This window comes from Argentina silus, assembly GCF_951799395.1.
Source record: "Argentina silus genome assembly, chromosome: Y".
Lineage (NCBI taxonomy): Eukaryota > Metazoa > Chordata > Actinopteri > Argentiniformes > Argentinidae > Argentina > Argentina silus.
The window spans coordinates 34,744,339-34,757,092 of record NC_139654.1 but is presented as its reverse complement, the minus strand read 5'-3'; the positions used below and the strand labels follow the sequence as shown (position 1 = coordinate 34,757,092).

The 12,754-nt window shown below is 53.0% G+C and overlaps 1 pseudogene across 1 annotated transcript in view; it reads left to right on the top strand.

Annotated features, from left to right (window-relative positions):
- The window catches only part of LOC310824087 (girdin-like), a 132,165-nt pseudogene extending 124,871 nt beyond the window's left edge, over window positions 1–7,294 (top strand). The window contains exons 24-25 of the transcript in view: window positions 5,931–6,008; window positions 7,080–7,294. The product of the transcript in view is annotated as a girdin-like (transcript). The remainder of the gene's footprint in view (window positions 1–5,930; window positions 6,009–7,079) is intronic.
- Window positions 7,295–12,754: the final 5,460 nt, after the last annotated feature.

The window sequence follows — 12,754 nt, the reverse complement described above, 5'->3', positions numbered from 1 at the left end:
TAGATTGGGAGGGGTTTCCTCAAGCAGTAAAGCGGGCTACCGGGGTGCGTGCACGACAGAGAGGGAGGTGTGAGGCGTGTAATGTGCTCTGTGCTGAGGCGACGCCTCGCAACACTGCCGAGGAGCCGGAGCCGGCGGGGGGGTCTCAACCTGAGATTTCCCCGCCGAACTACCCGTTGCTAGGTGACTTCCCCCTCGAGCAGTCTCGTGACGAGACCCTACGATCGGCCTATGACCAAGTGATAGCGATTGATGGTACTTTGGTATGGCCGGACACAGTGCGCGCCCATCCCTATTTTGCGATCATCAGCGACAGGTTATACCGAGTGAGTCGTGACTCGCATAGTCAGGAGGAAGTAACGCAGTTGTTGGTTCCCCGTAGCCGCCAGGAAATGGTCTTCCAGGCGGCTCATTTCAACCCCATGGCGGGCCATTTAGGATATGATAAGACACTAAACCGTATAATGGCTTGATTTTATTGGCCGGGAATTTGGGCAGAGGTGCGTAGGTGGTGCGCTTCTTGTCGCGAATGTCAATTGGTAAATCCCCCAGCCATTCCACGGGCCCCCTTGCGGCCCTTACCATTGGTCGAGAACCCATTCGACCGCATTGCCATGGATATTATCGGGCCATTTGATCGGTGTACACAGGGATATCGATTTGTGTTGGTTTTGATAGATTACGCAACCCGATACCCCGAGGCAATACCGCTGCGCAATATTTCTGCCAGGAGTGTAGCACAGGCATTGTTTCAAGTGATCTCCCGGGTGGGAATCCCGAAAGAGATTCTCACCGACCAGGGCACCAATTTTATGTCACGCACCCTCAAGAAACTGTACGGGTTGTTGAACATCAAGGCGATTCGAACCAGTGTTTACCACCCGGCCACCGATGGCCTTTGTGAGCGGTTCAATCGGACCTTGAAATCAATGATCCGGAAGTTTGTGCACGAGGATAGTCGAAATTGGCATAAATGGCTAGATCCACTGCTGTTTGCGGTACGGGAAGTTCCCCAAGCTTCCACCGGGTTTTCCCTGTTTGAATCACTCTACGGGCGTAAGCCCCGGGGTGTCCTAGACCTTCTTAAAGAAAATTGGGAGGAAGGGTCTGGCGACAGTAAAAATTAGATTCAATACGTCCTGGACTTGCGCACAAAACTCCACACCCTAGGGGTTATCTCATGCGAGCATTTGCAGCAAGCCCAGGAGCGTCAAAAGCGCCTCTACCACGGGATTTAACCTGCGAGAATTTTCACCGGAAGACAAGGTGCTCGTACTGTTACCCACCTCCAGCACGAAATTTCTCGCGAAGTGGCAAGGGCCGTTTGTGGTCACACGTCGCATGGGGGACGTGGATTATGAAGTAGTACGCTCGGACCGGGGGGATAGCTTGCAGGTGTATCACGTAAATCTCCTTAAAAAATGGAACGACGTGGTCACTGTTGCTCTGGCTACAATAATTCCAGAGAGAGATGAGTTCGGACCGGAAGTCCCAAAATCAAAAATTAGCACTCCGGTCGGTATTGATGACCATCTCTCTGCTAGCCAGGCCACGGACGTTGCAGATTTGCAAGCTATGTTCGCTGACGTGTTCTCTCCCACCATATAGAAACGCAGCCGGGTTTAACGGTGCGCACACACCCCTATAGGTTGCCGGTACACAAACGAGACATTGTGTGCAAGGAATTGGAAGCCATGCTGGAGCTGGATGTGGTCGAGGAGTCCCGCAGTGACTTGTGTAGCCCCATCATGCTTGTCAACAAGCCGGATGGGTCTATACGGTTCTGTGTGGATTATAGAAGGGTTAATGCGGTCTCCAAATTCAATGCCTACCCGATGCCCCGGGTTGACGAGCTCTTGGACCGGCTTGGCACGACCGCAGTCTTTTCGACCGCAGTCTTTTCAATCTGCGGTCGCACCTCCCCCCGTCCCAAGTGGTACCCCAGATACCGGATCTCCCTCCGCCCGATCACGCACTTTTTCGGGTTGGCCGTCAGCCCCGCCTGCCTCAGGGACCGCAGAACAGCAGCCACCCTCCGCACATGCTGCGGCCAGGTGTCACTGTGAATGACAATGTCATCTAGGTAGGCCGCAGCATAGGCGGCGTGCGGCCGCAGAATACGGTCCATGAGGCGCTGAAAAGTGGCTGGGGCTCCGAACAACCCGAAAGGGAGCACGGTGAACTGGAATAACCCGAGCGGAGTGGAGAATGCCGTTTTCTCCCGGGACGCCGGCGAGAGTGGAATCTGCCAGTATCCCTTCGTGCAATCCAATGTCGTGAAGTACCTGGCCGTACCAAGCCGGTCCAAGAGCTCGTCAACCCGGGGCATCGGATATGCATCGAATTTGGAGACCGCATTAACCCGTCTATAATCCACACAGAACCGTATAGCCCCATCTGGCTTGTTGACAAGCACGATGGGGCTACACCAATCACTGCGGGACTCCTCGACCACACCCAGCTCCAGCATGGCTTCCAACTCCCGGCACACAACGTCTCGTTTGTGCACCGGCAACCTATAGGCACGCGTGCGCACCGTTAAACCCGGCTGCGTTTCTATATGGTGGTCGATGAGCGTAGTCCGACCGGGCAGGGGAGAGAACACGTCGGCGAACTTAAGCTGCAAATCTGCAACGTCCGCGGCCTGGCTAGCAGAGAGATGGTTATCAATATCGACCGGAGTGCTGCCTTTCGATTTTGGGACTTCCGGACCGAACTCCTCTCTCTCTGGAACTATCGTAGCCAGAGCAACAGTGACCACGTCGTTCCATTTTTTTAGGAGATTGACGTGATACACCTGCAAGCTATCCCCCCGGTCCGAGCGTATAACCTCATAATCCACGTCCCCCATGCGACGTGTGACCACAAACGGCCCTTGCCACTTCGCGAGTAATTTCGTGCTGGAGGTGGGTAACAGTACGAGCACCTTGTCTCCCGGTGTAAACTCTCGTAGGGTAGTCCCCCTGTCATACAGGCGTTTCTGACGCTCCTGGGCTTGCAGCAAATGCTCACGTGAGATAGCCCCTAGGGCGTGGAGCTTTGTGCGCAAGTCGAAGACGTACTGGATCTCACTCTTACTGTCGCTAGACCCTTCCTCCCAATTTTCTTTAAGCAGGTCTAGGACACCCCGGGGCTTACGCCCGTAGAGTAATTCAAACGGGGAAAACCCGGTGGAAGCTTGGGGAACTTCCCGCACCGCAAACAACAGGGGATCTAGCCATTTATGCCAATTCCGACTATCCTCGTGGACAAACTTCCGGATCATTGACTTCAAGGTCCGATTGAACCGCTCACAAAGGCCGTCAGTGGCCGGGTGGTAAACACTGGTTCGAATCGCCTTGATGTTCAACAAGCCATACAGTTCCTTGAGGGTGCGTGACATAAAATTAGTGCCCTGATCGGTGAGAATCTCTTTCGGGATTCCCACGCGGGAGATGACTTGAAACAATGCTTGCGCTACACTCCTGGCAGAGATATTGCGCAGAGGTATTGCCTCGGGGTATCGGGTGGCGTAATCTATCAAGACCAACACAAATCGATAACCCTGTGTGCTCCGGTCAAATGGCCCGATAATATCCATCGCAATGCGGTCGAACGGGTTCTCGACCAATGGTAAGGGCCGCAAGGGGGCCCGTGGAATGGCCGGGGGATTTACTAACTGACATTCCCGACAGGAAGCGCACCACCTACGCACCTCTGCCCGAATCCCCGGCCAATAAAATCGAGCCATTATACGGTGCAGTGTTTTGTCATACCCTAGATGGCCCGCCATGGGGTTGAAATGAGCCGCCTGGAAGACCATTTCGCGGCGGCTGCGGGGAACCAGCAACTGGGTTACTTCCTCCTGACTATGTGAGTCACGACTTACTCGATATAACCTGTCGCTGATAATCGCGAAATAGGGGTGGGCGCGCACCGTGTCTGGCCGTATCAAAGTACCATCAATTGCTATCACTTGGTCAAAGGCTGATCTTAGGGTCTCGTCACGAGACTGCTCGAGGGGGAAGATAGTTCGGCGGGGAAGTCTCGGGGTGAGGCGCCCCCGCCGGCTCCGGCTCCCCGGCAGTGTCGCGAGGCGCCGCCTCGGCACAGAGTACACTACACGCCACACACCTCCCTAGCTGTCGTGCACGCATCCCGGTAGCCCTCTTTACCGCTTGAGGAAACCCCTCCCAATCCACACCTAGAATCAGGGGATGCGTGAGGCGTGGGCTAACCGCCGCCTGTACACTATGGTTTTTCCCCTCAAAATGAATTTCGATAGCGACCACCGGATATTCGTGAATGTCCCCATGCACACACCTCACCCGCACCCTCGATGCCTTCAACAATGCCTGGACTGCATGCAGCCCGAATCCAAGAATGCCTGGTGCGTATCATGTTGTATCCTTACCGGAATACGATACGCCGCTCCTGGTCCGGGGGGAGGGCCCGGTATGTCGCCGATGCGGACGACCCGTCCCACGTCCATCGCCCGACACTCGGCCTGTACGTGGCCCGGCCGTTCGCACCGCCAACACACCCCCCCTGTCGCTCGAGGTGCTCCCTGTGGGGCCGGGGTCGGTTCCGGATAGGTGCGCTCCTGCCATCTCGTTCTCGGGGCGGGCGCCGGCCTCTCTCCTTCTGCTCCCCCGGCTCCTCCTTTGCGTTGGCCCCCCCCCCCTTGCCGCGGGGCCGGGGTTGGTCGTTGTGGCCTCCGCGGTGGGAGGGAGAGATGGTCCTCGGCCAGTCCCACGGCGGTCTTGAGGTCCTGGGGGCGGTGGTACTGGACCCAGGCGGCGGTGCGGGCCGGGAGCCCCGCGAGGAACTGCTCCATTACCACCCGGTTCCCGACCTCCACCGCCGAGTTGTTCTCGGGGTCCAGCCACCGCCATGCGCTGTCCCCCAGCCGCTGGGCGAAGGCGAAGGGCCGGCACCCCTCCTCCATTGTCATGGCCCGAAACCGGCGCCGGTGTTCCTCCGGTGTCAGGCCCAGGCGGTCCCGAATCGCCCGGGCCAGGGACGGGTAATCCCGTTGGGCGGCCGCCGGCAAACTGTGGGCTGCGAGCTGCGCCTCCCCTGACAGGAGGGGCAGCAGATGGTAGGCCCACTCTCGGTCCGGCCATCCCGAGATCCTTGCCGTCCCCTCGAACACCGCGAGGAACGCCTCTGGGTCGTCCAGGTCCCCCATCTTCTGCAGCTGGACCTTGGGGGGACCTGGTGCCGCTCCGGTCCCCGGCGCCGGCCCGCCGGCCCTGGTGAAGTCCTGGAGGAGGGCCCTGTCCGCGACCCTCGCCGCCGTCAGCTCCTCCAGCGTCGCCTGCTGGGTCTGCTGCAGGGCCGTCTGTTGCTCGAGGACGAGCGTTATCCTCGATAGTGCTGCTGTTAGCGTCTCCATCTTCCGCCTTTACTCTGTGTCCCAAGTTGGGCGCCAATTGTAACAATGTCCGTTGTACACAGAGGCAGACGCAGCGTTTGGTTTGAGGGAACAGCTTCCCGTTTATTCATTTAGCAAATTGTCCACTGTTTGGGCTTTCCAGCCTCTGGCGAAAGTCTCTCTCACGTCTTGCCGTTCCCAGCTCACCTCGCCTACCGAAATGACAGAAGCACACACATCTTAAACATTCGCCGAGGAGACTTAATTCGCAGCAGGTGTGCAACAAAAGTCTCGCCGACACAACCCCGGCCACGGTCCTGTAGCTCCCTCTACAGGCCGAACGCTGCATGTCCCCCCCACAGTATTATTGTTGTGTGTCTTTCTTTTTCTGTCCCCGTCTGTTGAGTCTTCAGAACGGTGTGTTCTACTGGTTCTCTCCCCCTGGTTTTCAGCATTGTTAACAACATTCATCTGTTCTTCCCTCCTCTCTCTTCTCCTCACTCCCTCCATCTCCTCCTGGGTGGGTGTTTCTGTGCCCCCTCTCCTCTCCTCCACTTTGGCTGGTCACTGACAGCTCTGAAAAGGTTGCCCTTTTTGAGGAACAGATCCAAGGAGAAAGACAGAGTGAAGGCCGTCTACCGCCGGTCCATGTGTAAGACCTCCACTTGCCCCAGTTTTTCTCCTCCACCCTCCGTCACTTGGCTAGTCTTCTGTTAGCTTGTAGCTTTTCTCTTTAATTTCTCTAAATAGACAGGACAGTAGTGCACTTTCTAAACTCTCACTATTAATCTGTTATTGATCACTAATTGAAGGTCACACACAGGCCTATAACTTATCTGTAATCACAAATCACTAGTTGCATATTGATAACGAATAGCTTAACTAATTGTTGTGTTGTTTGATACAGGTGAGATTTTTTTTTACTTCTAAAGTAATGAAAAGAGCTCATCACAAGAGCTTATGAATGTAGATGATTAAAGTACTAACTCAATTCAACATTAACATAATACTGATGCCAAAAGTAATGTGATTGTGATTTGTAGTGGTGTGCTGTGAACTGTAGTTTTGTGTCGTGGTATGTGTAGCTGAGCTCTAGTTGTAGTCTAGGTTTAGTCAGTCTTTGACAGTGCAGTGGGGAGGTACTGTATGCCATTCCATTACACTGTACCATGTCTGTGTGTGTGTGTCCCCTCATCTTTGTCTGTGGTGAGCTGCATCCATGCCACTCCTCTCACTGCAACGTTGCAGGCATGATTAATCAAGCACAACCACTCTGCTCTCTCCCTACTCGCTCACCATGTAGGGCTTGAAATAGAGCCTTTCAAGTGCCTTTTATTCTTGCTTTTTCCTCTCCTTCTTTATTTCTTTCTCTCTCCTCTCCCTCTCCTTCTCTTCTCTCTTCTCTGTGTGGCCTTCTTCAGCTGCATTTCAGATCTTGTGCATGCCATGCTGACATGGGTCTGCCTCTCTGACTGTAGCTGTGATCTGTGTTCCGTGAATGCTGCTGCTCGGTTCTGTGCAGTTCTGCCAAAACTATGCCAAAACTGAAATTAAATTAAATTCATGAATTGGGAAAATCCTCATAGAAAACTATGGGTGATTCTCAATGATTGAGAATTGAAAATTGAATTTCAATTCACCTCTTCCACTGAGTGAATACAAATTAGAATGAATCACAATCCTAGCGGGTCTTTGCAAACTCAGCCCCCCCCCCCTTTCCCAGCCATGAATGACCTGCTCATGACCATGGCGTTGGCGGGGGGCCAGTGGACGGGCAGCAGTGAGTACCTGGAGGGTCTGGAGGAGGGGAATGGGACCACCAACAGCACCCAGCAGCGCATGAAGAAGCTGGGATCCATGACCTACTGTACCAACACCATCAACTTCGCCACCCTGCCCAAACAGAGGGCTAAGCAGAGGCTGAAGGTCAAAGGTTAGAGCGTGGACTTTAGTGAGTGTGTTTGTGTGTGTGTGTGAAGCAAGTGTGTAAACTAGAGAGGTTGAGCAAAGCAAGAGAGCCTTGTTTTTATTGTGGATATCTGTATTCTTTCTTTTATCATTAAAAGAAAGGTTTTGTTTTAATGCGTCTCTCTCGCTCTCTCGGTCATCAGACCCCCCCACTGGTGTGAGAGGTCAAGGTAAGGACCATTGACCTGCAGGACACAAACTTCCATTACTGTCTCATTGAATAACAGGGCCGTCAACCAGTTTAATGCTGGGAATGTAATATGAAATGGCCAAAAACTGTGCCATGTATTAAACAACCCTACATGTCCTGCCATTGTGGTGTGCACAGTAGATGGCTCATTTACATTTACATTTACATTTATGGAATTTAGCAGACTCCTTTATCCAAAGCGACTTACAACAAATACATTTGTTTAAGTAAGTGAATCATCTATCCATCAGTCAGATAAAGTAATCAATGCTTGGACCAGGGGCCATAGGCAGTCACAATGCTAGAAGAAGGAAAAATTACTTTTTACAAGAAACTTGTACAGGGGGTGAAGAGATCTTTAGGAGGGACCGTTAAGATGTAGCCTGAAGAGAAGGGTCTTCAATCTATGGCGGAAGATTGGTAGTGACAGCAGTCATGACAGCAGTGGGAAGCTCGTTCCACCAGCGAGGCGCCAGGACAGTGAAAAGCCGTGACCGAGTAGTGCGGCTGCTGCATCCATGTAGAGGCGGCGGTGCCAGGCGGCCAGCCGAGGTGGAAGAGCGGAGTGATCGGGCAGGGGTTTGGGGGCTGACCATTGCTTGCAAATAGGGAGGGGTTGTTCCCTTTGCCTCCTGGTAGGCGAGCACCAGGGTCTTGAATCTGATGCAAGCTGCTACCGGGAGCCAGTGAAGGGTGCGAAGGAGGGGAGTGACATGGGAGAATTTGGGGAGATTGAACACCAGACGGGCAGCAGCGTTCTGGATGAGCTGCAGAGGCCTTTATGGTGGAGGCGGGGAGATCGGCCAAGAGTGCATTGCAGTAGTCACTGCGAGAGATCACGTTTCACTGCGAGAGATCAAGTGTTTGGACCAAAAGTTGTGTTACTTCTCTGGTGAGGAATGGACGTATCCTTCTGATGTTGGAAAGGAAGAATCTACAGGAGCATGTTATCGCTATGATGTTCGCCACACAGAATAAGTGGTTGTCAAGGATCACCCCAAGGTTCTTGGCTCACTGGGAGGAGGTCACAGTAGAGTTCTCTACTGTGATGGAGAAGTCTTGGAGAGGGCAGGCTTTCCCTGGGAGGAAGAGCAGCTCAGTCTTGTTAAGGTTGAGCGTGAGGTGGTGGGCTGACATCCAAGCAGAAATGTCTGCAAGACACGCAGAGACACGTGTTGTCACCTGTGAGTCAGAGGGGGGGGAAGAGAGAAAGAGTTTAGTGTCATCTGCGTAGCTGTGGTAGGAGAAACCACGTGATGAAATTACCGAGCCAAGAGATTTGGTATAGAGGGAGAACAGTAAGGGCCCTAGGACAGAGCCCTGGGGAACCCCAGTGGTGAGGGCTTGTGGAGAGGACAGCGATCCTCTCCACGTCACCTGGTAAGAGCGATCGGCCAGGTAGGATGCAAACCAGGAGAGTGCAGAGCCAGAGATGCCAAATTCTGAGAGGGTGGAGAGAAGGATCGGGTGGTTTACTGTGTTGAATGCAGCGGACAGGTCCAGAAGAATGAGAACAGAGGAGAGGGAGGAAGCTTGAGCAGAGTGGAGGGCCTCCGTGACAGCAAGAAGAGCAGTCTCAGTAGAGTGCCCAGCCTTAAAGCCGGATTGGTGAGGGTCAGGGAGGTTGTTCTAAAGGAGGTAGTGAGACAGTTGGTTAGAGACAGTACATTGAAGGGTTTTAGATAAGAAGGAGAGAAGGGATACCGGTCTGTAGTTATGGACAGCAGACGGGTCAAGAGTTGGTTTCTTGAGAAGAGGCTTGACTCTGGCTGTCTTGAAGGCAGCTGGGACAGATCCTGTGGATAGAGAGGAATTGATTAAGGTGGTAAGGAACAGACGGTCTTTGGAGATGGATTGGAGAAAGGGAGAGGGGATAGGATCGAGGGGGCAGGTGGTTGCCCGCTTGGATGTGACCAGTTTTAGAACATCATTAGGGGAGAGGGGGGAAAAATCTGATAAACCAGAGACCGGGTGTAGCACAGTGGGTTTGGGAGTAGAGGTGTTGGTGAGAGGTAGAGGGAAAGAGCTGCTAATGTCATCAACCTTCTTTTCAAAGTAGGTGACAAAGTAATCCGCAGACAGGGAGGAGGGGGAGGAAGTGGATTGAGGAGTCAGGAAAATGTGGAGAACAGTTTTCTTGGGTCAGAGGCAGAGGATTGAATTTTGGAATGGTAGTAAGAAGCTTTAGCAGCTGATGCAGATGAGGTGTAGTTGAGGAGGAGAGAGAAATAAGGTTCTAGGTCATCAGGGAGGCCAGTTTTTCTCAATTTCCTGTCAGCTGCCCGGAGCCCTATTCTACAAGCTTGCAGGGTTTCAGACAGCCAGGGAGCGTGTGGAGAGGATCGTGCCGGCCTTGAGGTCTATGGACAGAGAGAGTTGAAGGATGAGGAAAGAGTGGACAGGAGGGTGGAGGAGGCTGCATCAGTGGATTGAAGGGAGAAGGATTCAACAGAGGGTAGGGCGGATAAGACAGAGGAAGAGAGAGCGGTGAGTGAGAGGGTACGCAGGTTGCGACAAGAGGATACAGTGTGGGTAAAGACTGACTGGGAGGGGGAGGATTTGAGAGGAAGGGAGAAGGATACAAAATGATGATCAGAAACCGGAAGAGGGGAAACAGTAAGGTTGGAGGTATGGTAGGATCTGGTGAAGACAAGGTCGAGCTGATTGCCCGCCTTATGAGTCGGAGGAGAGTGGGACAGGGTAAGGCCGAAGGAGGAGAGAAGGTCAGGTGCTCCAGACGAGTGAAGCTTCTCCGACTGGATGTTGAAGTCACCCAGTAGTGTGAGTGGTGTGCCGTCCTCAGGGAAGAAGCTGAGAAGGACATCCATCTCATCTAAGAAGTGGCCAAGCTGACCTGGTGGACGATAGATAACAACAATGTGAAGTTTGACAGGGGAGGTGACAGAAACAGTATGGAATTCGAAGGTGGATATGGACAGGTGTGACAGGGGAAGGACATTATGTGACCATTTAGGTCAGATGAGGAGTCCTGTTCCTCCCCCTCGACCAGAGAGTCTCGGGAAATGAGAAAAGGAGTAGGCATCAGAGAGGGTAGAGTAGCTGTGTTTTTCGGTGTAATCCATGTCTCTGTGAGAGCAAGGAAGTGGAGGGACATGAAGTAGGCATAGGCTGAGATAGGCTCTGCTTTCCGGACTGCTGACTGGCAGTTCCAAAGTCCTCCCGCGACAGTGAGGTCGTGCTCAGTTGAGCATAGTGGGTAGACTAGATTAGATGGGTTGCGAGTGGGGGTGTAGCGTCTGTGTCCTCCTGAGGGATGAAATAACAGTAATGGGGAGGAAGTACATTGTGATATTTGCGGGAGAGGGAGAGGGTTTGTGGGAAATACAAGATGTACGTAGCACTCAGTACACTCAGAGTAGTTAAAAAATGAACTAATAGAATAAAAATACTTCTTAGTTTGATCTTTCTCTCAGGCCTTTCTCGATGGACTCCACAGATTGACTCCTTCGTCTTTGTGTCAAGCGTCTTTGTGTCAGGAGGCTGTCACTCTATGATCGTCATGATAGAAATGCAGATTCTATGATTGCTGATGACTAGCAGGATAGCATCCCCTCCCACCTGACGATCAGTTAACGACCAGACAGGTTTCACCACTTACTCAATCCCAAATGTATTAGTCCTGGTCCAAGGTGAGCAGGGGTTAAATGCCTTGCAGGATAGTGTCAGGCCCTGGCTTCAAACAGCTGGCTTCCAATAGAAAGTAGGTTCCTGAGCTTAAGGCAGGATAGCCACAGCAAAATACACAAGCTACCAACAGCACACTGACTTTAAACAAGATGAAACTAACTTACTTAGACTGGAGAACAGGCTTCACCACTCACTCAATCCCAAATGTATTAAACCATACCAACATTACCCAGACGCTTGACCCATATCCTTACATCACAGTGTGTTTGCATTAGAGATCAGCCTAAATGTAGCATGCTACCATTAACAGTCAACTCAGTCCAACAAATATAACTGACCTCTACTACAAATATTGCGTGTGTGATAATGTGCCAGGCCTACAGGTCTTTAGCAGTGCTCAGGCACTCCTCTGTTCTCTACCCCGCCACTATGTGCAGAGTCCCCTGTAGCATCTGTAGTAAGTTGACTGACTCACCTGTCTGTCTCTTTTTCTGTCTGTCTGTCAGCATATCTCTAAGACCACTAACAGCACCACTGTCAAGATCATTATACCTTGATTTCATAGGTTACCACAGCAACATAATCATTATCAGAGCTGGGACTGTTGTTTGTGAAATACTTTACATATTTTGAGGTGTGCCTGATTGACCTTGGAGTTTGGAGCACGTTTGGGACTCTTGATTGATTCTACTGTACACCACATATCCACACGTCTCTCCTAGTTTTAAATCACAACCCTGGCACCCCGCCCCCCTTCATCTCAAACACCTGAGTCCCTCCCTCTCTCCACCAATCAGGTTTCGGTCTGTCCTTCTGTGTGACTGTAACAAGATTCTTGACACAGAGGCGGACTCAGTCGGTCTGGTAAGGGCAAACCTCGTTTATTAATACTCAATCCCTCGTCGACTTTCCAGTCGGAGCTTTCCAGCTTCCCCTCCCAAAGCAGAGGCACACACATCTTAAACCATTTCGTTAACGAGGCTTCATTCGCAACAGGTGCGCAACCAGCCTCGTTTCCGTAACCCTGACCACGGTCCTATAGCTCCCTCTACAGGCCGAACGCTGCATGTCGCCCCACATACCCCCACCGCCCGACACAGGCCGGGACACGACGGCCGACAGCCTACTCCCCCCCCCCTGCACGGGAGAGGAAGTCTGCCACGACCATCTGCGCCCCCGGTCTGTGCATGACCGAAAAGTTGAAGGGCTGCAACGCGAGATACCACCGCGTGATCCTCGCGTTCACATCCTTCATGCGGTGGAGCCACTGGAGGGGAGCATGGTCGGAATAGAGGGTGAAAGTGCGACCCAGCAAGTAGTAGCGGAGGGCGCCGACCACCCACTTGATGGCGAGGCACTCCTTCTCCACCGTGCTGTACCGGCCCTCCCTCTCCGACAGTTTGCGGCTCAGGTGCAGCACCGGCCGGTCAGCCCCCTCCACCCACTGGGTCAGCACTGCTCCCAGGCCTCTATCCGACGCGTCCATCTGTAGGGAGAAAGGGAGGTTTTTCAACCTGCGGCCGCACCTCCCCTCGACCCAAGTGGTACCCCAGATACCAGATCTCCCTCCGCCCGATCACGCACTTTTTCGG